Raw genomic sequence first — 25,969 nt, 5'->3', positions numbered from 1 at the left:
AACATTACCGCTCTTACACTAGACTGCTGCAAGGTGTGACCGCTCTTACACTAGACTGCTGCATAGTGTGACCGCTCTTACACTAGACTGCTGCAAGGTGTGACCGCTCTTACAGTAGAGGCTCCATAGTGCGACCTGTCTAACAGTAGAGCTCCATAGTGTGGCCTCTCTTACAGTAGAGGCTCCATACTGTGACCTCTATTACAGTAGAGGCTCCATAGTGTGACCGCTCTTACAGTAGAGGCTCCATAGTGTGACCGCTCTTACAGTAGGGGCTCCATAGTGTGACCACTCTTACAGTAGAGGCTCCATAGTGTGACCGCTCTTACAGTAGAGGCTCCATAGTGTGACCGCTCTTACAGCAGAGGCTCCATAGTGTGACCGCTCTTACAGTAGAGGCTCCATAGTGTGACCGCTCTTACAGTAGAGGCACCATAGTGTGACCGCTCTTACAGTAGAGGCTCCATAGTGTGACCGCTCTTACAGTAGAGGCTCCGTAGTGTGACCGCTCTTACAGAAGAGGCTCCATAGTGTGACCACGCGTATAGTAGAGCTCCATAGTGTGACCGCTCTTACAGTAGAGGCTCCATAGTGTGACCGCTCTTACAGTAGAGGCTACATAGTGTGACCGCTCTTACAGTAGAGACTCCATAGTATGACCCCTCTTACAGTAGAGGCTCCATAGTGTGACCGCTCTTACAGTAGAGGCTCCATAGTGTGACCGCTCTTACAGTAGAGACTCCATAGTGTGACCGCTCTTACAGTAGATCGTCCATAGTGTGACCGCTCTTACAGTAGAGCTCCATAGTGTGACCGTTCTTACAGTAGAGCTCCATAGTGTGACCGCTCTTACAGTAGTACGTCCATAGTTTGACCACTCTTACAGTAGAGGCTCCATACTGAGACCTCTATTACAGTAGAGGCTCCATAGTGTGACCCATATTACAGTAGAGGCTCCAAAGTGTGACCGCTCTTACAGTAGAGGCTCCATAGTGTGACGGCTCTTACAGTATAGCTTCATAGTGCGACGGCTCTGCAGTAGACAGCTAAATAGTGTGACCGCTATTACAGTAGAGGCTCCATAGTGCGACCTGTCTAACAGTAGAGCTCCATAGTGTGACCACACTAACAGTAGAGGCTCCATACTGTGACCTCTATTACAGTAGAGGCTCCATAGTGTGACCACTCTTACAGTAGAGGCTCCATAGTGTGACCGCTCTTACAGTAGAGGCTCAATAGTGTGACCGCTCTTACAGTAGATCGTCCATAGTGTGACCGTTCTTACAGTAAAGGCTCCATAGTGTGACCGCTCTTACAGTAGACAGCTAAATAGTGTGACCGCTCTTACAGTAGAGGCTCCATAGTGCGACCTGTCTAACAGTAGAGCTCCATAGTGTGGCCACTCTTACAGTAGAGGCTCCATACTGTGACCTCTATTACAGTAGAGGCTCCATAGTGTGACCGCTCTTACAGTAGAGGCTCCATAGTGTGACCCATATTACAGTAGAGGCTCCATAGTGTGACCCATCTTACAGTAGAGGCTCCATAGTGTGACCGCTCTTACAGTAGATCGTCCATAGTGTGACCGCTCTGACAGTAGAGCTCCATAGTGTGACCACTCTTACAGTAGAGGCTCCATACTGTGACCTCTATTACAGTAGAGGCTCCATAGTGTGACCGCTCTTACAGTAGAGGCTCCATAGTGTGACCCATCTTACAGTAGAGCTCTATAGTGTGACCGCTCTTACAGTAGATCGTCCATAGTGTGACCGCTTTTACAGTAGAGGCTCCATAGTGTGACGGCTCTACAGTAGACAGCTAAATAGTGTGACCGCTCTTATAGTAGACGCTCCATAGTGCGACCACTCTTACAGTAGAGGCTCCATACTGTGACCTCTATTACAGTAGAGGCTCCATAGTGTGACCGCTCTTACAGTAGAGGCTCCATAGTGTGACCCATCTTAAAGTAGAGGCTCCATAGTGTGACCGCTCTTACAGTAGATCGTCCATAGTGTGACCGTTCTTACAGTAGAGGTTCCATAGTGTGACCGCTCTTACAGTGCAGGCTCCATAGTGTGACCGCTCTTACAGTAAAGCTCCATAGTGTGACCGCTCTTACAGTACAGCTCCATAGTGTGATCGCTCTTACAGTAGTACGTCCATAGTTTGACCACTCTTACAGTAGAGGCTCCATACTGAGACCTCTATTACAGTAGAGGCTCCACAGTGTGACCCATATTACAGTAGAGGCTCCAAAGTGTGACCGCTCTTACAGTAGAGCTCCATAGTGTGACCGCTCTTACAGTAGAGGCTCCATAGTGTGACCGCTCTTACAGTAGAGGCTCCATAGTGTGTCCGCTCTTACAGTAGAGAGCTCCATAGTGTGACCGCTCTTACAGTAGAGGCTCCATAGTGTGACCGCTCTTACAGTAGAGCTCCATAGTGTGACCGCTCTTACAGTAGAGGCTCCATAATGTGACCGCTCTTACAGTAGAGGCTCCATAGTGTGACCGCTCTTACAGTAGATCGTCCATAGTGTGACCGTTCTTACAGTAAAGGCTCCACAGTGTGACCGCTCTTACAGTATAGCTCCATAGTGCGACGGCTCTACAGTAGACAGCTAAATAGTGTGACCGCTATTACAGTAGAGGCTCCATAGTGTGACCACTCTTACAGTAGAGGCTCCATAGTGTGACCCATCTTACAGTAGAGGCTCCATAGTGTGACCCATCTTACAGTAGAGGCTCCGTACTGTGACCTCTATTACAGTAGAGGCTCCATACTGTGACCTCTATTACAGTAGAGGCTCCATAGTGTGACCGCTCTTACAGTAGAGGCTCCATAGTGTGACCCATCTTACAGTAGAGGCTCCATAGTGTGACCGCTCTTACAGTAGAGGCTCAATAGTGTGACCGCTCTTACAGTAGACAGCTAAATAGTGTGACCGCTCTTACAGTAGAGGCTCCATAGTGCGACCTGTCTAACAGTAGAGCTCCATAGTGTGGCCACTCTTACAGTAGAGGCTCCATACTGTGACCTCTATTACAGTAGAGGCTCCATAGTGTGACCGCTCTTACAGTAGAGGCTCCATAGTGTGACCCATATTACAGTAGAGGCTCCATAGTGTGACCCATCTTACAGTAGAGGCTCCATAGTGTGAACGCTCTTACAGTAGATCGTCCATAGTGTGACCGCTCTGACAGTAGAGCTCCATAGTGTGACCACTCTTACAGTAGAGGCTCCATACTGTGACCTCTATTACAGTAGAGGCTCCATAGTGTGACCGCTCTTACAGTAGAGGCTCCATAGTGTGACCCATCTTACAGTAGAGCTCTATAGTGTGACCTCTATTACAGTAGAGGCTCCATAGTGTGACCGTTCTTACAGTAGAGCTCCATAGTGTGACCGCTCTTACAGTAGAGGCTCCATAGTGTGACCCATATTACAGTAGAGGCTCCATAGTGTGACCCATCTTACAGTAGAGGCTCCATAGTGTGACCGCTCTTACAGTAGATCGTCCATAGTGTGACCGCTCTGACAGTAGAGCTCCATAGTGTGACCACTCTTACAGTAGAGGCTCCATACTGTGACCTCTATTACAGTAGAGGCTCCATAGTGTGACCGCTCTTACAGTAGAGGCTCCATGGTGTGACCGTTCTTACAGTAGAGGTTCCATAGTGTGACCGCTCTTACAGTAGAGGCTCCATACTGTGACCTCTATTACAGTAGAGGCCCCATAGTGTGACCGCTCTTACAGTAGAGGCTCCATGGTGTGACCGTTCTTACAGTAGAGGTTCCATAGTGTGACCGCTCTTACAGTAGAGGCTACAGAATGTAATCGCTCTTACAGTAGAGGCTCCATAGTGTGACCGCTCTTACAGTAGAGGCTCCATAGTGTGACCGCTCTTACAGTAGAGACTCCATAGTGTGACCGCTCTTACAGTAGATCGTCCATAGTGTGACCGCTCTTACAGTAGAGCTCCATAGTGTGACCGTTCTTACAGTAGAGCTCCATAGTGTGACCGTTCTTACAGTAGAGCTCCATAGTGTGACCGCTCTTACAGTAGATCGTCCATAGTGTGACCGTTCTTACAGTAAAGGCTCCACAGTGTGACCGCTCTTACAGTATAGCTCCATAGTGCGACGGCTCTACAGTAGACAGCTAAATAGTGTGACCGCTATTACAGTAGAGGCTCCATAGTGTGACCACTCTTACAGTAGAGGCTCCATAGTGTGACCCATCTTACAGTAGAGGCTCCATAGTGTGACCCATCTTACAGTAGAGGCTCCATAGTGTGACCCATCTTACAGTAGAGGCTCCGTACTGTGACCTCTATTACAGTAGAGGCTCCATACTGTGACCTCTATTACAGTAGAGGCTCCATAGTGTGACCGCTCTTACAGTAGAGGCTCCATAGTGTGACCCATCTTACAGTAGAGGCTCCATAGTGTGACCGCTCTTACAGTAGAGGCTCAATAGTGTGACCGCTCTTACAGTAGACAGCTAAATAGTGTGACCGCTCTTACAGTAGAGGCTCCATAGTGCGACCTGTCTAACAGTAGAGCTCCATAGTGTGGCCACTCTTACAGTAGAGGCTCCATACTGTGACCTCTATTACAGTAGAGGCTCCATAGTGTGACCGCTCTTACAGTAGAGGCTCCATAGTGTGACCCATATTACAGTAGAGGCTCCATAGTGTGACCCATCTTACAGTAGAGGCTCCATAGTGTGAACGCTCTTACAGTAGATCGTCCATAGTGTGACCGCTCTGACAGTAGAGCTCCATAGTGTGACCACTCTTACAGTAGAGGCTCCATACTGTGACCTCTATTACAGTAGAGGCTCCATAGTGTGACCGCTCTTACAGTAGAGGCTCCATAGTGTGACCCATCTTACAGTAGAGCTCTATAGTGTGACCTCTATTACAGTAGAGGCTCCATAGTGTGACCGTTCTTACAGTAGAGCTCCATAGTGTGACCGCTCTTACAGTAGAGGCTCCATAGTGTGACCCATATTACAGTAGAGGCTCCATAGTGTGACCCATCTTACAGTAGAGGCTCCATAGTGTGACCGCTCTTACAGTAGATCGTCCATAGTGTGACCGCTCTTACAGTAGAGGCTCCATAGTGTGACCCATCTTACAGTAGAGCTCTATAGTGTGACCGCTCTTACAGTAGATCGTCCATAGTGTGACCGCTCTTACAGTATAGCTCCATAGTGTGACGGCTCTACAGTAGACAGCTAAATAGTGTGACCGCTCTTATAGTAGAGGCTCCATAGTGCGACCACTCTTACAGTAGAGGCTCCATACTGAGACCTCTATTACAGTAGAGGCTCCACAGTGTGACCCATATTACAGTAGAGGCTCCAAAGTGTGACCGCTCTTACAGTAGAGCTCCATAGTGTGACCGCTCTTACAGTAGAGGCTCCATAGTGTGACCGCTCTTACAGTAGAGGCTACATAGTGTGTCCGCTCTTACAGTAGAGAGCTCCATAGTGTGACCGCTCTTACAGTAGAGGCTCCATAGTGTGATCGCTCTTACAGTAGAGCTCCATAGTGTGACCGCTCTTACAGTAGAGGCTCCATAATGTGACCGCTCTTACAGTAGAGGCTTCATAGTGTGACCGCTCTTACAGTAGATCGTCCATAGTGTGACCGTTCTTACAGTAAAGGCTCCACAGTGTGACGGCTCTTACAGTATAGCTCCATAGTGCGACGGCTCTACAGTAGACAGCTAAATAGTGTGACCGCTATTACAGTAGAGGCTCCATAGTGCGACCTGTCTAACATTAGAGCTCCATAGTGTGACCACACTTACAGTAGAGGCTCCATACTGTGACCTCTATTACAGTAGAGGCTCCATAGTGTGACCACTCTTACAGTAGAGGCTCCATACTGTGACCTCTATTACAGTAGAGGCTCCATACTGTGACCTCTATTACAGTAGAGGCTCCATAGTGTGACCGCTCTTACAGTAGAGGCTCCATAGTGTGACCCATCTTACAGTAGAGGCTCCATAGTGTGACCGCTCTTACAGTAGAGGCTCCATAGTGTGACCGCTCTTACAGTAGAGGCTCCATAGTGTGACCGCTCTTACAGTAGAGACTCCATAGTGTGACCGCTCTTACAGTAGATCGTCCATAGTGTGACCGTTCTTACAGTAAAGGCTCCATAGTGTGACCGCTCTTACAGTAGACAGCTAAATAGTGTGACCGCTCTTACAGTAGAGGCTCCATAGAGCGACCTGTCTAACAGTAGAGCTCCATAGTGTGACCACACTTACAGTAGAGGCTCCATACTGTGACCTCTATTACAGTAGAGGCTCCATACTGTGACCTCTATTACAGTAGAGGCTCCATAGTGTGACCGCTCTTACAGTAGAGGCTCCATAGTGTGACCCATCTTACAGTAGAGGCTCTATAGTGTGACCGCTCTTACAGTAGAGGCTCCATAGTGTGACCGCTCTTACAGTAGAGGCTCCATAGTGTGACCGCTCTTACAGTAGAGGCTCAATAGTGTGACCGCTCTTACAGTAGATCGTCCATAGTGTGACCGTTCTTACAGTAAAGGCTCCATAGTGTGACCGCTCTTACAGTAGACAGCTAAATAGTGTGACCGCTCTTACAGTAGAGGCTCCATAGTGCGACCTGTCTAACAGTAGAGCTCCATAGTGTGGCCACTCTTACAGTAGAGGCTCCATACTGTGACCTCTATTACAGTAGAGGCTCCATAGTGTGACCACTCTTACAGTAGAGGCTCCATACTGTGACCCATATTACAGTAGATGCTCCATAGTGTGACCCATCTTACAGTAGAGGCTCCATAGTGTGACCGCTCTGACAGTAGAGCTCCATAGTGTGACCACTCTTACAGTAGAGGCTCCATACTGTGACCTCTATTACAGTAGAGGCTCCATAGTGTGACCGCTCTTACAGTAGAGGCTCCATAGTGTGACCCATCTTACAGTAGAGCTCTATAGTGTGACCGCTCTTACAGTAGATCGTCCATAGTGTGACCGCTCTTACAGTATAGCTCCATAGTGTGACGGCTCTACAGTAGACAGCTAAATAGTGTGACCGCTCTTATAGTAGAGGCTCCATAGTGCGACCACTCTTACAGTAGAGGCTCCATACTGAGACCTCTATTACGGTAGAGGCTCCACGGTGTGACCCATATTACAGTAGAGGCTCCAAAGTGTGACCGCTCTTACAGTAAAGCTCCATAGTGTGACCGCTCTTACAGTAGAGCTCCATACTGTGACCTCTATTACAGTAGAGGCTCCACAGTGTGACTGCTCTTACAGTAGAGGCTCCATAGTGTGACCGCTCTTACAGTAGAGGCTCCATAGTGTGTCCGCTCTTACAGTAGAGAGCTCCATAGTGTGACCGCTCTTACAGTAGAGGCTCCATAGTGTGACCGCTCTTACAGTAGAGGCTCCATAGTGTGTCCGCTCTTACAGTAGAGAGCTCCATAGTGTGACCACTCTTACAGTAGAGGCTCCGTAGTGTGACCGCTCTTACAGTAGAGGCTCCATAGTGTGACCGCTCTTACAGTAGAGGCTCCATAGTCTGACCGCTCTTACAGTAGAGGCTCCATAGTGTGACCGCTCTTACAGTAGAGAGCTCCATAGTGTGACCGCTCTTACAGTAGAGGCCCCATAGTGTGACCGCTCTTACAGTAGAGGCTCCATAGTGTGACCGCTCTTACAGTAGAGCTCCATAGTGTGACCGCTCTTACAGTAGAGGCTCCATAATGTGACCGCTCTTAAAGTAGAGGCTCCATAGTGTGACCGCTCTTACAGTAGATCGTCCATAGTGTGACCGTTCTTACAGTAAAGGCTCCACAGTGTGACGGCTCTTACAGTATAGCTCCATAGTGCGACGGCTCTACAGTAGACAGCTAAATAGTGTGACCGCTATTACAGTAGAGGCTCCATAGTGTGACCACACTTACAGTAGAGGCTCCATACTGTGACCTCTATTACAGTAGAGGCTCCATAGTGTGACCCATCTTACAGTAGAGGCTCCATAGTGTGAACGCTCTTACAGTAGATCGTCCATAGTGTGACCGCTCTTACAGTAGAGGCTCCATAGTGTGACCACTCTTACAGTAGAGGCTCCATACTGTGACCTCTATTACAGTAGAGGCTCCATACTGTGACCTCTATTACAGTAGAGGCTCCATAGTGTGACCGCTCTTACAGTAGAGGCTCCATAGTGTGACCCATCTTACAGTAGAGGCTCCATAGTGTGACCGCTCTTACAGTAGAGGCTCCATAGTGTGACCGCTCTTACAGTAGAGGCTCCATAGTGTGACCGCTCTTACAGTAGAGGCTCAATAGTGTGACCGCTCTTACAGTAGATCGTCCATAGTGTGACCGTTCTTACAGTAAAGGCTCCATAGTGTGACCGCTCTTACAGTAGACAGCTAAATAGTGTGACCGCTCTTACAGTAGAGGCTCCATAGTGCGACCTGTCTAACAGTAGAGCTCCATAGTGTGGCCACTCTTACAGTAGAGGCTCCATACTGTTACCTCTATTACAGTAGAGGCTCCATAGTGTGACCGCTCTTACAGTAGAGGCTCCATAGTGTGACCCATATTACAGTAGAGGCTCCATAGTGTGACCCATCTTACAGTAGAGGCTCCATAGTGTGACCGCTCTTACAGTAGATCGTCCATAGTGTGACCGCTCTGACAGTAGAGCTCCATAGTGTGACCACTCTTACAGTAGAGGCTCCATACTGTGACCTCTATTACAGTAGAGGCTCCATAGTGTGACCGCTCTTACAGTAGAGGCTCCATAGTGTGACCCATCTTACAGTAGAGCTCTATAGTGTGACCGCTCTTACAGTAGATCGTCCATAGTGTGACCGCTCTTACAGTATAGCTCCATAGTGTGACGGCTCTACAGTAGACAGCTAAATAGTGTGACCGCTCTTATTTTAGAGGCTCCATAGTGCGACCACTCTTACAGTAGAGGCTCCATACTGAGACCTCTATTACAGTAGAGGCTCCACAGTGCGACCCATATTACAATAGAGGCTCCATAGTCTGACCGCTCTTACAGTAGAGGCTCCATAGTGTGACCGCTCTTACAGTAGAGCTCCATAGTGTGACCGCTCTTACAGTAGAGGCTCCATAGTGTGACCGCTCTTACAGTAGAGGCTCCATAGTGTGACCGCTCTTACAGTAGAGGCTCCATAGTGTGACCGCTCTTACAGTAGATCGTCCATAGTGTGACCGTTCTTACAGTAAAGGCTCCACAGTGTGACGGCTCTTACAGTATAGCTCAATAGTGCGACGGCTCTACAGTAGACAGCTAAATAGTGTGACCGCTATTACAGTAGAGGCTCCATAGTGCGACCTGTCTAACAGTAGAGCTCCATAGTGTGACCACACTTACAGTAGAGGCTCCATACTGTGACCTCTATTACAGTAGAGGCTCCATAGTGTGACCACTCTTACAGTAGAGGCTCCATACTGTGACCTCTATTACAGTAGAGGCTCCATACTGTGACCTCTATCACAGTAGAGGCTCCATAGTGTGACCGCTCTTACAGTAGAGGCTCCATAGTGTGACCCATCTTACAGTAGAGGCTCCATAGTGTGACCGCTCTTACAGTAGAGGCTCAATAGTGTGACCGCTCTTACAGTAGATCGTCCATAGTGTGACCGTTCTTACAGTAAAGGCTCCATAGTGTGAGCGCTCTTACAGTAGAGGCTCCATAGTGTGACCGCTCTTACAGTAGGGGCTCCATAGTGTGAACGATCATACAGTAGAGGCTCCATAGTGTGACCGCTCTTACAGTAGGGGCTCCATAGTGTGACCGTTCTTACAGTAGAGGCTCCATAGTGCGACGGCTCTACAGTAGACAGCTAAATAGTGTGACCGCTCTTACAGTAGAGTCTCCATAGTGTGACCGCTCCTACAGTAGAGGCTCCATAGTGTGACCGCTCTTACAGTAGAGAGCTCCATAATCTGACCAATCTTACAGTAGAGGCTTCATAGTGTGAGTGCTCTTATAGTAGAGGCTCCATAGTGTGACCGATTTTACAGTAGAGGCTCCATAGTGTGACCCATCTTACAGTAGAGGCTCCATAGTGTGACCGCTCTACAGTAGAAAGCTCCATAGTGTGACCGCTCTTACAGTAGATCTACATAACGTGACGGTCTTACAGTAGAGAGCTCCCTAGTGTGACCACTCTTAAAGTAGAGGCTCCATAGTGTGACCACTCTTACAGTAGAGCTCCATAGTATGATCGCTCTTACAGTAGAGACTCCATAGTGTGACCGCTCTTACAGCAGAGCTCCATAGTGTGACCACTCCAACAGTAGAGGCTCCATAATGTGATCGCTCTTACAGTAGAGGCTCCATAGTGAGACCCATCTTAGAGTAGAGGCTCCATAGTGTGACCCATATTACAGTAGAGCTCCATAGTGTGATCGCTCTTACAGTAGAAGCTCCGTAGTATGACCGCTCTTACAGTAGAGGCTCCATATTGTGACCACTCTTACAGTAGAGGCTTCATAGTGTGAGTGCTCTTATAGTAGAGGCTCCATAGTGTGACCGCTCTTACAGTAAAGGCTCCATAGTGTGACCTGTCTAACAGTTGAGCTCCATAGTGTGACCGCTCTTACAGTAGAGGCTCCATAGTGTGACCACTCTTACAGTAGAGGCTCCATCCTGTGACCTCTATTACAGTAGAGGCTCCATAGTGTGACTGCTCTTACAGTAGAGGCTCCATAGTGTGACCCATCTTACGTAGAGGCTCTATAGTGTGACCCATCTTACAGTAGAGGCTCCATTGTGTGACCGCACTTACAGTAGAGGCTCCATAGTGTGATCGCCTTTACAGTAGAGGCTCCAGAGTGTGACGGCTCTACAGTAGACAGCTCCATAGTGTGACCGCTCTTACAGTAGATCTCCATAACGTGACGGTCTTACAGTAGAGCTCCATAGTGTGACCACTCTTACAGTAGAGGCTCCATACTGTGACCTCTATTACAGTAGAGGCTCCATAGTTTAACTGCTCTTACAGTAGAGGCTCCATAGTGCGAAGCATCTAACAGTAGAGGCTCCATAGTGTGACGGCTATACCGTAGACAGCTCCATGATGTGACCGCTCTTACAGTAGATCTCCATAACGTGACGGTCTAACAGTAGAAGCTCCATAGTGTGACCACTCTTACAGTAGAGGCTCCATACTGTGACCTCTATTACAGTAGAGGCCCCATAGTGTGACCGCTCTTACAGTAGAGGCTCCATGGTGTGACCGTTCTTACAGTAGAGGTTCCATAGTGTGACCGCTCTTACAGTAGAGGCTACAGAATGTAATCGCTCTTACAGAAGAGGCTCCATAGTGTGACCACACTTATAGTAGAGCTCTATAGTGTGACCACTCTTACAGTAGAGCTCCATAGCGTGACCCCTCTTACAGTAGAGGCTCCATAGTGTGACCGCTCTTACAGTAGAGCTCCATAGTGTGACCGCTCTTACAGTACAGCTCCATAGTGTGATCGCTCTTATAGTAGAGGCTCCATAGTGTAACCGCACTTAAAGTAGAGGCTCCATAGTGTGACCACTCTTACAGTAGAGGCTTCATAGTGTGAGTGCTCTTATAGTAGAGTTTCCATAGTGTGACCGCTCTTACAGTAGAGGCTTCATAGTGTGACCCATCTTACAGTAGAGGCTCCATAGTGTGACCCATCTTACAGTAGAGGCTCCATAGTGTGACCGCTCTTACAGTAGGGGCTCCATAGTGTGACCGCCCTGACAGTAGAGGCTCCATAGTGTGAGCACTCACAGTATAGGCTCCATAGTGTGACGGCTCTTACGGTAGAGGCTCCATAGTGTGACCGCTCTTACAGTAGAGGCTCCATAGTGTGACCCATCTTACAGTAGAGGCTCCATAGTGTGACCGCTCTTACAGTAGGGGCTCCATAGTGTAACCGCTCTTACAGTAGAGGCTTCATAGTGTGAGTGCTCTTATAGTAGAGGCTCCATAGTGTGACCGCTCTTACAGTAAAGGCTCCATAGTGTGAGCTGTCTAACAGTTGAGCTCCATAGTGTGACCACTCTTACAGAAGAGGCTCCATCCTGTGACCTCTATTACAGTAGAGGCTCCATAGTGTGACTGCTCTTACAGTAGAGGCTCTATAGTGTGACCCATCTTACAGTAGAGGCTCCATTGTGTGACCGCACTTACAGTAGAGGCTCCATAGTGTGATCACCTTTACAGTAGAGGCTCCAGAGTGTGACGGCTCTACAGTAGACAGCTCCATAGTGTGACCGCTCTTACAGTAGATCTCCATAACGTGACGGTCTTACAGTAGAGCTCCATAGTGTGACCACTCTTACAGTAGAGGCTCCATACTGTGACCTCTATTACAGTAGAGGCTCCATAGTTTAACTGCTCTTACAGTAGAGGCTCCATAGTGCGACGCATCTAACAGTAGAGGCTCCATAGTGTGACGGCTATACCGTAGACAGCTCCATGATGTGACCGCTCTTACAGTAGATCTCCATAACGTGACGGTCTAACAGTAGAAGCTCCATAGTGTGACCACTCTTACAGTAGAGGCTCCATACTGTGACCTCTATTACAGTAGAGGCCCCATAGTGTGACCGCTCTTACAGTAGAGGCTCCATGGTGTGACCGTTCTTACAGTAGAGGTTCCATAGTGTGACCGCTCTTACAGTAGAGGCTCCATAGTGTGACCGCTCTTACAGTAGAGGCTACAGAATGTAATCGCTCTTACAGAAGAGGCTCCATAGTGTGACCACACTTATAGTAGAGCTCTATAGTGTGACCACTCTTACAGTAGAGCTCCATAGCGTGACCCCTCTTACAGTAGAGGCTCCATAGTGTGACCGCTCTTACAGTAGAGCTCCATAGTGTGACCGCTCTTACAGTACAGCTCCATAGTGTGATCGCTCTTATAGTAGAGGCTCCATAGTGTAACCGCACTTAAAGTAGAGGCTCCATAGTGTGACCACTCTTACAGTAGAGGCTTCATAGTGTGAGTGCTCTTATAGTAGAGTTTCCATAGTGTGACCGCTCTTACAGTAGAGGCTTCATAGTGTGACCCATCTTACAGTAGAGGCTCCATAGTGTGACCCATCTTACAGTAGAGGCTCCATAGTGTGACCGCTCTTACAGTAGGGGCTCCATAGTGTGAATGCCCTGACAGTAGAGGCTCCATAGTGTGAGCACTCACAGTATAGGCTCCATAGTGTGACGGCTCTTACGGTAGAGGCTCCATAGTGTGACCGCTCTTACAGTAGAGGCTCCATAGTGTGACCCATCTTACAGTAGAGGCTCCATAGTGTGACCGCTCTTACAGTAGGGGCTCCATAGTGTAACGGCTCTTACAGTAGAGGCTTCATAGTGTGAGTGCTCTTATAGTAGAGGCTCCATAGTGTGACCGCTCTTACAGTAAAGGCTCCATAGTGTGAGCTGTCTAACAGTTGAGCTCCATAGTGTGACCACTCTTACAGAAGAGGCTCCATCCTGTGACCTCTATTACAGTAGAGGCTCCATAGTGTGACTGCTCTTACAGTAGAGGCTCTATAGTGTGACCCATCTTACAGTAGAGGCTCCATTGTGTGACCGCACTTACAGTAGAGGCTCCATAGTGTGATCACCTTTACAGTAGAGGCTCCAGAGTGTGACGGCTCTACAGTAGACAGCTCCATAGTGTGACCGCTCTTACAGTAGATCTCCATAACGTGACGGTCTTACAGTAGAGCTCCATAGTGTGACCACTCTTACAGTAGAGGCTCCATACTGTGACCTCTATTACAGTAGAGGCTCCATAGTTTAACTGCTCTTACAGTAGAGGCTCCATAGTGCGACGCATCTAACAGTAGAGGCTCCATAGTGTGACGGCTATACCGTAGACAGCTCCATGATGTGACCGCTCTTACAGTAGATCTCCATAACGTGACGGTCTAACAGTAGAAGCTCCATAGTGTGACCACTCTTACAGTAGAGGCTCCATACTGTGACCTCTATTACAGTAGAGGCCCCATAGTGTGACCGCTCTTACAGTAGAGGCTCCATGGTGTGACCGTTCTTACAGTAGAGGTTCCATAGTGTGACCGCTCTTACAGTAGAGGCTCCATAGTGTGACCGCTCTTACAGTAGAGGCTACAGAATGTAATCGCTCTTACAGAAGAGGCTCCATAGTGTGACCACACTTATAGTAGAGCTCTATAGTGTGACCACTCTTACAGTAGAGCTCCATAGCGTGACCCCTCTTACAGTAGAGGCTCCATAGTGTGACCGCTCTTACAGTAGAGCTCCATAGTGTGACCGCTCTTACAGTACAGCTCCATAGTGTGATCGCTCTTATAGTAGAGGCTCCATAGTGTAACCGCACTTAAAGTAGAGGCTCCATAGTGTGACCACTCTTACAGTAGAGGCTTCATAGTGTGAGTGCTCTTATAGTAGAGTTTCCATAGTGTGACCGCTCTTACAGTAGAGGCTTCATAGTGTGACCCATCTTACAGTAGAGGCTCCATAGTGTGACCCATCTTACAGTAGAGGCTCCATAGTGTGACCGCTCTTACAGTAGGGGCTCCATAGTGTGAATGCCCTGACAGTAGAGGCTCCATAGTGTGAGCACTCACAGTATAGGCTCCATAGTGTGACGGCTCTTACGGTAGAGGCTCCATAGTGTGACCGCTCTTACAGTAGAGGCTCCATAGTGTGACCCATCTTACAGTAGAGGCTCCATAGTGTGACCGCTCTTACAGTAGGGGCTCCATAGTGTAACCGCTCTTACAGTAGAGGCTTCATAGTGTGAGTGCTCTTATAGTAGAGGCTCCATAGTGTGACCGCTCTTACAGTAAAGGCTCCATAGTGTGAGCTGTCTAACAGTTGAGCTCCATAGTGTGACCACTCTTACAGAAGAGGCTCCATCCTGTGACCTCTATTACAGTAGAGGCTCCATAGTGTGACTGCTCTTACAGTAGAGGCTCTATAGTGTGACCCATCTTACAGTAGAGGCTCCATTGTGTGACCGCACTTACAGTAGAGGCTCCATAGTGTGATCACCTTTACAGTAGAGGCTCCAGAGTGTGACGGCTCTACAGTAGACAGCTCCATAGTGTGACCGCTCTTACAGTAGATCTCCATAACGTGACGGTCTTACAGTAGAGCTCCATAGTGTGACCACTCTTACAGTAGAGGCTCCATACTGTGACCTCTATTACAGTAGAGGCTCCATAGTTTAACTGCTCTTACAGTAGAGGCTCCATAGTGCGACGCATCTAACAGTAGAGGCTCCATAGTGTGACGGCTATACCGTAGACAGCTCCATGATGTGACCGCTCTTACAGTAGATCTCCATAACGTGACGGTCTAACAGTAGAAGCTCCATAGTGTGACCACTCTTACAGTAGAGGCTCCATACTGTGACCTCTATTACAGTAGAGGCCCCATAGTGTGACCGCTCTTACAGTAGAGGCTCCATGGTGTGACCGTTCTTACAGTAGAGGTTCCATAGTGTGACCGCTCTTACAGTAGAGGCTCCATAGTGTGACCGCTCTTACAGTAGAGGCTACAGAATGTAATCGCTCTTACAGAAGAGGCTCCATAGTGTGACCACACTTATAGTAGAGCTCTATAGTGTGACCACTCTTACAGTAGAGCTCCATAGCGTGACCCCTCTTACAGTAGAGGCTCCATAGTGTGACCGCTCTTACAGTAGAGCTCCATAGTGTGACCGCTCTTACAGTACAGCTCCATAGTGTGATCGCTCTTATAGTAGAGGCTCCATAGTGTAACCGCACTTAAAGTAGAGGCTCCATAGTGTGACCACTCTTACAGTAGAGGCTTCATAGTGTGAGTGCTCTTATAGTAGAGTTTCCATAGTGTGACCGCTCTTACAGTAGAGGCTTCATAGTGTGACCCATCTTACAGTAGAGGCTCCATAGTGTGACCCATCTTACAGTAGAGGCTCCATAGTGTGACCGCTCTTACAGTAGGGGCTCCATAGTGTGAATGCCCTGACAGTAGAGGCTCCATAGTGTGAGCACTCACAGTATAGGCTCCATAGTGTGACGGCTCTTACGGTAGAGGCTCCATAGTGTGACCGCTCTTACAGTAGAGGCTCCATAGTGTGACCCATCTTACAGTAGAGGCTCCATAGTGTGACCGCTCTTACAGTAGGGGCTCCATAGTGTAACCGCTCTTACAGTAGAGGCTTCATAGTGTGAGTGCTCTTATAGTAGAGGCTCCATAGTGTGACCGCTCTTACAGTAAAGGCTCCATAGTGTGAGCTGTCTAACAGTTGAGCTCCATAGTGTGACCACTCTTACAGTAGAGGCTCCATCCTGTGACCTCTATTACAGTAGAGGCTCCATAGTGTGACTGCTCTTACAGTAGAGGCTCTATAGTGTGACCCATCTTACAGTAGAGGCTCCATTGTGTGACCGCACTTACAGTAGAGGCTCCATAGTGTGATCGCCTTTACAGTAGAGGCTCCAGAGTGTGACGGCTCTACAGTAGACAGCTCCATAGTGTGACCGCTCTTACAGTAGATCTCCATAACGTGACGGTCTTACAGTAGAGCTCCATAGTGTGACCACTCTTACAGTAGAGGCTCCATACTGTGACCTCTATTACAGTAGAGGCTCCATAGTTTAACTGCTCTTACAGTAGAGGCTCCATAGTGCGACGCATCTAACAGTAGAGGCTCCATAGTGTGACGGCTATACCGTAGACAGCTCCATGATGTGACCGCTCTTACAGTAGATCTCCATAACGTGACGGTCTAACAGTAGAAGCTCCATAGTGTGACCACTCTTACAGTAGAGGCTCCATACTGTGACCTCTATTACAGTAGAGGCCCCATAGTGTGACCGCTCTTACAGTAGAGGCTCCATAGTTTGACCGCTCTTACAGTAGAGGCTCCATAGTGTGACCGCTCTTACAGTAGAGCTCCATAGTGTTACCCCTCTTACAGTAAAGGCTCCATAGTGTGAGTGCTCTTATAGTAGAGTTTCCATAGTGTGACCGCTCTTACAGTAGAGGCTTCGTAGTGTGACCCATCTTACAGTAGAGGCTCCATAGTGTGACCCATCTTACAGTAGAGGCTCCATAGTGTGACCGCTCTTACAGTAGGGGCTCCATAGTGTGACCGACCTGACAGTAGAGGCTCCATAGTGTGAGCACTCACAGTATAGGCTCCATAGTGTGACGGCTCTTACGGTAGAGGCTCCATAGTGTGACCGCTCTTACAGTAGAGGCTCCATAGTGTGACCCATCTTACAGTAGAGGCTCCATAGTGTGACCGCTCTTACAGTAGGGGCTCCATAGTGTAACCGCTCTTACAGAAGAGGCTCCATAGTGTGACCGCTTTTACAGTAGAGGCTCCATAGTGTGACCACTCTTACAGTAGAGCTCCATAGTGTTGTCGCTCTTACAGTAGAGGCTCCATAGTGTGACCGCTCTTATAGTAGATCGTCCATAGTGTGACGGTCTTACAGTAGAGCTCCATAGTGTGACCACTCTTACAGTAGAGGCTCCATACTGTGACCTAGATTACAGTAGAGGATCCATAGTTTGACTGCTCTTACAGTAGAGGCTCCATAGTGTGACGGCTCTTACAGTAGATCTCCATAACCTGACGGTCTTACAGTAGAGGCTCCATAGTGTGACCACTCTTACAGTAGAGGCTCCATACTTGACCTCTATTACAGTAGAGGCTCCATAGTTTGACTGCTCTTACAGTAGAGGCTCCATAGTGTGACGCATCTTACAGTAGAGGCTCCATAGTGTGACCACTCTTACAGTAGAGGCTCCATACTTGACCTATATTACAGTAGAGGCTCCATAGTGTGACTGCTCTTACAGTAGAGGCTCCATAGAGTGACACATCTTACAGTAGAGGCTCTATAGTGTGACCAATCTTACAGTAGAGGCTCCATTGTGTGACCGCTCTTACAGTAGATCGTCCATAGTGTGTCCATTCTTACAGTAAAGGCTCCACTGTGTGACCGCTCTTACAGTAGAGGCTCCATAGTGTGATCGCTTTTACAGTAGAGGCTCCATATTGTGATCGCTCTTACAGTAGAGGCTCCATAGTATGACCGCTCTTACAGTAGATCGTCCATAGTGTGACGGTCTTACAGTAGAGCTCCATAGTGTGACCACTCTTACAGTAGAGGCTCCATACTGTGACCTCGATTACAGTAGAGGCTCCATAGTTTGACTGCTCCTACAGTAGAGGCTCCATAGTGTGACGCATCTTACAGTAGAGGCTCCATAGTGTGACCGCTCTTACAGTAGATCTCCATAACCTGTCGGTATTACAGTAGAGCTCCATAGTGTGACCACTCTTACAGTAGAGGATCCATACTTGACCTCTATTACAGTAGAGGCTCCATAGTTTGACTTCTCTTACAGTAGAGGCTCCATAGTGTGACTGCTTTTACAGTAGAGGCTCCATAGTGTGACGGCTCTACAGTAGACAGCTCCATGGTGTGACCACTCTTACAGTAGATCTCCATAACGTGACGGTCTTACAGTAGAAGCTCCATAGTGTGACCACTCTTACAGTAGAGGCTCCATAGTGTGACCCATCTTACAGTAGAGGCTCTATAGTGTGACCCATCTTACAGTAGAGGCTCCATTGTGTGACCGCTCTTACAGTAGAGGCTCCATAGTGTGATCGCTTTTACAGTAGAGGCTCCAGAGTATGACGGCTCTACAGTAGACAGCTCCATGGTGTGACCACTCTTACAGTAGATCTCCATAACGTGACGGTCTTACAGTAGAGCTCCATAGTGTGACCACTCTTACAGTAGAGGCTCCATACTGTGACCTCTATTACAGTAGAGGCTCCATAGTTTGACTGCTCTTACTGTAGAGGCTCCATAGTGTGACGCATCTTACAGTAGAGGCTCCATAGTGTGGCGGCTCTACAGTAGACAGCACCATGGTGTGACCGCTCTTACAGTAGAGTCTTCATAGTGTGAGTGCTCTTATAGTAGAGATTCCATAGTGTGACCGCTTTTACAGTAGAGGCTCCATAGTGTGACCCATCTTACAGTAGAGGCTCCATAGTGTGACCCATCTTACAGTAGAGGCTCCATAGTGTAACCGCTCTTACAGTAGGGGCTCCATAGTGTAACTGCTCTTACAGTAGAGGCTCCATAGTGTGACCCATCTTACAGTAGAGGCTCCATAGTGTGACCGCTCTTATAGTAGGGGCTCCATAGTGTAACTGCTCTTACAGTAGAGGCTCCATAGTGTGACTGCTTTTACAGTAGAGGCTCCACAGTGTGACCACTCTTACAGTAGAGCTCCATAGTGTGATCGTTGTTACAGTAGAGGCTCCATAGTGTGACTGCTCTTACAGTAGAGACTCCATACTGTGATCGCTCTTACAGTAGATCGTCCACAGTGTGACGGTCTTACAGTAGAGCTCCATAGTGTGACCACTCTTACAGTAGAGGCTCCATACTGTGACCGCTCTTACAGTAGAGGCTCCATAGTGTGACGCATCTTATAGTAGAGGCTTCATAGTGTGAGTGCTCTTACAGTAGGGGCTCCATAGTGTAACCGCTCATACAGTAGAGGCTCCATAGTGTGACTGCATTTACAGTAGAGGCTCCATAGTGTGACCACTCTTACAGTAGAGCTCAATAGTGTGATCGCTCTTACAGTAGAGGCTCCATAGTGTGACTGCTCTTACAGTAGAGACTCCATACTGTGATCGCTCTTACAGTAGAGGCTCCATAGTGTGACCGCTCTTACAGTAGATTGTCCATAGTGTGACGGTCTTACAGTAGAGGCTCCATACTCTGACCTCTATTACAGTAGAGGCTCCATATTTGACTGCTCTTACAGTAAAGGCTTCATACTGTGACGGCTCTACAGTAGACAGCTCCATAGTGTGACCGCTCTTACAGTAGATCTCTATAACGTGACGGTCTTACAATAGAGCTCCATAGTGTGACCACTCTTACAGTAGAGGCTCCATACTGTGACCTCTATTACAGTAGAGGCTCCATAGTTTGACTGCTCTTGCAGTAGAGGCTCAATAGTGTGACGGCTCTACAGTAGACAGCTCCATAGTGTGACCGCTCTTACAGTAGTTCTCCATAACGTGACGGTCTTAGAGTAGAGCTCCATAGTGTGACCACTCTTACAGTAGAGGCTCCATACTGTGACCTCTATTACAGTAGAGGCTCCATAGTGTGACGCATCTTACAGTAGAGGCTCCATAGTGTGACCGCTCTTACAGTAGGGGCTCCATAGTGTAACCGCTCTTACAGTAGAGGCTCCATAGTGTGACCACTCTTACAGTAGCGCTCCATAGTGTGACCGCTCTTACAGTAGAGCTCCATAGTGTGACTGCTCTTACAGTAGAGGCTCCATAGTGTGACCGCTTTTACAGTAGAGCTCCATAGTGTGACCACTCTTACAGTAGAGGCTCCATAGTGTGACCGCTCTTACATTAAAGGCTCCATAGTGTGACCGCTCTTACAGTAGAGCTCCATAGTGTGACCGCTCTTACAGTAGGGGCTCCATAGTGTAACCGCTCTTACAGTAGAGGCTCCATAGTGTGACCACTCTTACAGTAGCGCTCCATAGTGTAACCGCTCTTACAGTAGAGGGTCCATAGTGTGACCGCTCTTACAGTGAATCGTCCATAGTATGACCGTTCTTACAGTAAAAGCTCCATTGTGTGACCGCTCTTACAGTAGAGGCTCCATAGTGTGATCGCTTTTACATTAGAGGCTCTAGAGTGTGACGGCTATACAGTAGAGAGCTCCATAGTGTGACCGCTCTTATAGTAGATCTCCGTAACGTGACGGTCTTACAGTAGAGCTCCATAGTGTGACCGCTCTTACAGTAGAGGCTCCATACTTTGACTGCTCTTACAGTAGAGGCTCCATAGTGTGACCGCTCTTACAGTAGATCACCATAACGTGACGGTCTTACAGCAGAGCTCCATAGTGTGACCACTCTTACAGTAGAGGCTCCATAGTGTGACCGCTCTAACATTAGAGCTCAATAGTGTGACCACTCTTACAGTAGAGGCTCCATAGTGGGACCCATCTCAAAGTAAAGGCTCCATAGTGTGACCGCTCTTACAGTAGAGGCTCCATAGTGTGACCGCTCTTACAGTAGAGGCTCCATAGTGTGACCGCTCTTACAGTAGAGGCTCCATAGTGTGACCGCTCTTACAGTAGAGGCTCCGTAGCGTGACCGCACTTACAGTACAGCTGCATAGTGTGACCGCTCTTACAGTACAGCTGCATAGTGTGATCTCTCTTACAGTAGAGGCTCCATAGTGTAATCGCTCTTACAGTAGAGGCCCCATAGTGTGACCGCTCTTACAGTAGAGGCTCCATGGTGTGACCGTTCTTACAGTAGAGGCTCTATAGTGTGACCGCTCTTACAGTAGAGGCTCCATAGTGTGACCGCTGTTACAATAGGGGCTCTATACTGTGACCTCTATTACAGTAGAGGCTCCATAGTGTGACCGCTCTTACAGTAGGGGCTCCATAGTGTGACCGCTTTTACAGTAGAGCTCCATAGTGTGACCGCTCTTACAGTAGAGGCTCCATAGTGTGACCGCTGTTACAATAGGGGCTCTATACTGTGACCTCTATTACAGTAAAGGGTCCATAGTGTGACCGCTCTTACAGTAGAGGCTCCATAGTGTGACCGCTCTTACAGTAGGGGCTCCATAGTGTGACCGCTTTTACAGTAGAGCTCCATAGTGTGACCGCTCTTACAGTAGAGGCTCCATAGTGTGACCGCTCTTACAGTAGAGGCTCCATAGTGTGACCGCCCTGACAGTAGAGGCTCCATAGTGTGATCGCTTTTACAGTAGAGGCTCCAGAATATGATCACTCTTACAGAAGAGGCTCCATAGTGTGACCGCACTTATAGTAGAGCTCTATAGTGTGACCGCTCTTACAGTAGGGGCTCCATAGTGTGACCACTCTTACAGTACAGCTCCATAGTGTGACCGCTCTTACAGTACAGCTCCATAGTGTGACCGCTCTTACAGTACAGCTCCATAGTGTGATCGCTCTTACAGTAGAAGCTCCGTAGTATGACCGATGTTACAGTAGAATGTCCATCGTGTGACCGCTCTTACAGTAGAGGCTCCATAATGTGACCGCTCTTACAGTAGAGACTCCATAGTGTGACTGCTCTTACAGTAGAGGCTCCATAGTGTGACCGCTCTTACAGTAGAGCTCCATAGTGTGACCGCTCTTACAGTAGAGGCTCCATAGTGTGACCTGTCTAACAGTAGGGCTCCATAGTGTGACCATTCTTACAGTAGAGGCTCCATACTGTGACGCATCTTACAGTAGAGGCTCCATAGTGTGACCGCTCTTACAGTAGGGGCTCCATAGTGTGACCGCTCTTACAGTAGAGGCTCCATAGTGTGACCCATATTACAGTAGAGGCTCCATAGTGTGACCGCTCTTACAGTAGAGGCTCCATAGTGTGACCACTCTTACAGTAGAGGCTCCATACTGTGACGCATCTTGCAGTAGAGCTTCCATAGTGTGACCGCTCTTACAGTAGAGCTTCATAGTGTGACCGCTCTTACAGTAGGGCTCCATAGTGTGACCGCTCTTACAGTAGAGGCTCCATAGTGTAACCGCTCTTACAGTAGAGCTCCATAGTGTGACCGCTCTTATAGTAGAGGCTCCATAGTGTGACCCCTCTTACAGTAGAGGCTCCATAGTGTGACGGCTCTTACAGTAGAGGCTCCATAGTGTGATCGCTTTTACAGTAGAGGCTCCAGAGTGTGACGGCTCTACAGTAGACAGCTCCATAGTGTGACCGCTCTTACAGTAGATCTCCATAACGTGACGGTCTTACAGTAGAGCTCCATAGTGTGACCTCTATTACCGTAGAGGTTCCATAGTTTGTCTGCTCTTATAGTAGAGGCTCCATAGTGTGACGCATCTTACAGTAGAGGCTCCATAGTGTAACCGCTCTTACAGTAGATCGTCCATAGTGTGACTGTTTTTACAGTAAAGGTTGCATAGTGTGATCGCTTTTACAGTAGAGGCTCCAGAGTGTGATCGCTCTTACAGAAGAGGCTCCATAGTGTGACCACACTTACAGTAGAGCTCCATAGTGTGAGCGCTCTTACAGTACAGCTCCATAGTGTGACCGCTCTTACAGTAGAGGTTCCATAGTGTGACCGCTCTTACAGTAGAGGCTCCATAGTATGACCGCTCTTACAGTAGAGGCTCCCTAGTGTGACCACTCTTGCAGTAGAGGCTCCATACTGTAACCTCTATTACAGTAGAGTCTCCATAGTGTGACTGCTCTTACAGTAGAGGCTCCATAGTGTGACCGCTCTTACAGTAGAGGCTCCATAGTGTGACCACTCTTACAGTAGAGCTCTATAGTGTGACCGCTCTTACAGTAGAGCTCCATAGTGTGACCGCTCTTACAGTAGAGCTCCACAGTGTGACCGCTCTTACAGTAGAGGCTCCATAGTGGGACCGCTCTTACAGTAGATCGTCCATAGTGTGACCGTTCTTACAGTAGAGGCTCCATAGTGTGATCGCTTTTACAGTAGAGGCTCCAGAGTGTGACGGCTCTACAGTAGACAGCTCCATAGTGTGACCGCTCTTACAGTAGATCTCCATAACGTGACGGTCTTACAGTAGAGCTCCATAGTGTGACCTCTATTACCGTAGAGGTTCCATAGTTTGTCTGCTCTTATAGTAGAGGCTCCATAGTGTGACGCATCTTACAGTAGAGGCTCTATAGTGTGACCCATCTTAAAGTAGAGGCTCCATAGTGTAACCGCTCTTACAGTAGATCGTCCATAGTGTGACCGCTCTGACAGTAGAGCTCCATAGTGTGACTGTTTTTACAGTAAAGGTTGCATAGTGTGATCGCTTTTACAGTAGAGGCTCCAGAGTGTGATCGCTCTTACAGAAGAGGCTCCATAGTGTGACCACACTTACAGTAGAGCTCCATAGTGTGAGCGCTCTTACAGTACAGCTCCATAGTGTGACCGCTCTTACAGTAGAGGCTCCATAGTGTGACCGCTCTTACAGTAGAGGCTCCATAGTGTGACCGCTCTTACAGTAGAGGCTCCCTAGTGTGACCACTCTTGCAGTAGAGGCTTCATACTGTAACCTCTATTACAGTAGAGTCTCCATAGTGTGACTGCTCTTACAGTAGAGGCTCCATAGTGTGACCGCTCTTACAGTAGAGGCTCCATAGTGTGACCACTCTTACAGTAGAGCTCTATAGTGTGACCGCTCTTACAGTAGAGCTCCATAGTGTGACCGCTCTTACAGTAGAGCTCCATAGTGTGACCGCTCTTACAGTAGAGGCTCCATAGTGGGACCGCTCTTACAGTAGATCGTCCATAGTGTGACCGTTCTTACTGTAAGAGCGGTCACACTATGGAGCTCTACTGTGAGAGCGGTCACACTATGGAGCTCTGCTGTAAGAGCGGTCACACTATGGAGTCTCTACTGTAAGAGCAGTCACACTATGGAGCATCTACTGTAAGAGCGATCACACTATGGAGCTCCAGGGTAAGATGGGTCACACTATGGAGCCTCTACTGTAAGAGTGGTCACACTATGGAGCCCTACTGTAAGAGTGGTCACACTATGGAGCCTTTACTGTAAAAGCGGTCACACTATGGAGCCCCTACTGTAAGAGCGGTCACACTATGGAGCCTCTACTGTAAGAGCGGTCACACTATGGAGCCCTACTGTAAGAGCAGTCACACTATGGAGCCCAACTGTAAGAGCGGTCACACTATGGAGCCCTACTGTAAGAGTGGTCACACTATGGAGCCTCTACTGTAAGAGCGGTCACACTATGGAGCCCCTACTGTAAGAGCGGTCACACTATGGAGCCTCTACTGTAAGAGCGGTCACACTATGGAGCCCTACTGTAAGAGCGGTCACACTATGGAGCCTCTAGTGTAAGAGCGGTCACACAATGGAGCCTCTACTGTAAGAGCGATCACACTATGCAGCTCTAGTGTAAGAGTGGACACACTATGGAGCCTCTACAGTAGGAGCGGTCACACTATGGAGCTCTACTGTAAGAGCGGTCACACTATGGAGCCTCTACTGTAAGAGCGATCACACTATGGAGCTCTAGTGTAAGAGTGGTCACACTATGGAGCCTATACAGTAGGAGCGGTCACACTATGGAGCCTCTACTGTAAGAGCGGTCACACTATGGAGCCTCTACTGTATGAGCGGTCACACTATGTAGCCTCTAATGTAAGAGCGGTCACACTATGGAGTTCTAGTGTAAGAGTGGTCACACTATGGAGCCTCTACGGTAAAAGCAGTCACACTATGGAGCCTCTACTGTAAAAGCGGTTACACTATGGAACCCCTACTGTAAGAACGGTTACACTATGGAGCCCCTACTGTAAGTGTGGTCACACTATGGAGCTCTACTGTAAGAGCGGTCACACTATGGAGCCTCTACTGTAAGACCGTCACGTTATGGAGATCTACTGTAAGAGCGGTAACACTATGGAGCTGTCTACTGTAGAGCCGTCACTCTATGGAGCAATACTGTAAGAGCGGTCACACTATGGAGCCTTTACTATAAGATGGGTCACACTATGGAGCCTCTACTGTAAGAGCGGTCACACTATGGAGCCTCTACTGTAAGAGCGGTCACACTATGCAGCCTTTACTGTAAGACCGTCACGTTATGGATATCTACTGTAAGAACGGTCACACTATGGCGCTGTCTACTGTAGAGCCGTCACACTATGGAGCTCTACTATAATAGCTGTCAAACTATGGAGTCTCTACTGTAAGAGCGGTCACGCTATGGAGCCTCTACTTTGAGAGCGGTCACACTATGGAGCAATTACTGTAAGAACGTTCACACTATGGACGATCTACTGTAAGATGGGTCACACTATGGAGCCTCTACTGTAATAGAGGTCACAGTATGGAGCTCTACTGTTAGA

General features: G+C 48.3%; 1 protein-coding gene across 1 annotated transcript in view; it reads left to right on the top strand.

Moving 5' to 3' along the window:
- Positions 1-25,969, top strand: part of LOC136591805 (polyunsaturated fatty acid lipoxygenase ALOX15B-like) — a 99,614-nt gene that overhangs the window by 6,217 nt on the left and 67,428 nt on the right. The gene's annotated exons all lie outside the window — the stretch shown is intronic.

The sequence above is a fragment of the Eleutherodactylus coqui genome, chromosome 1, assembly GCF_035609145.1.
Source record: "Eleutherodactylus coqui strain aEleCoq1 chromosome 1, aEleCoq1.hap1, whole genome shotgun sequence".
Lineage (NCBI taxonomy): Eukaryota > Metazoa > Chordata > Amphibia > Anura > Eleutherodactylidae > Eleutherodactylus > Eleutherodactylus coqui.
The sequence above is the reverse complement of the archived record's forward strand: the minus strand, read 5'-3'. Positions and strand labels throughout refer to the sequence as shown.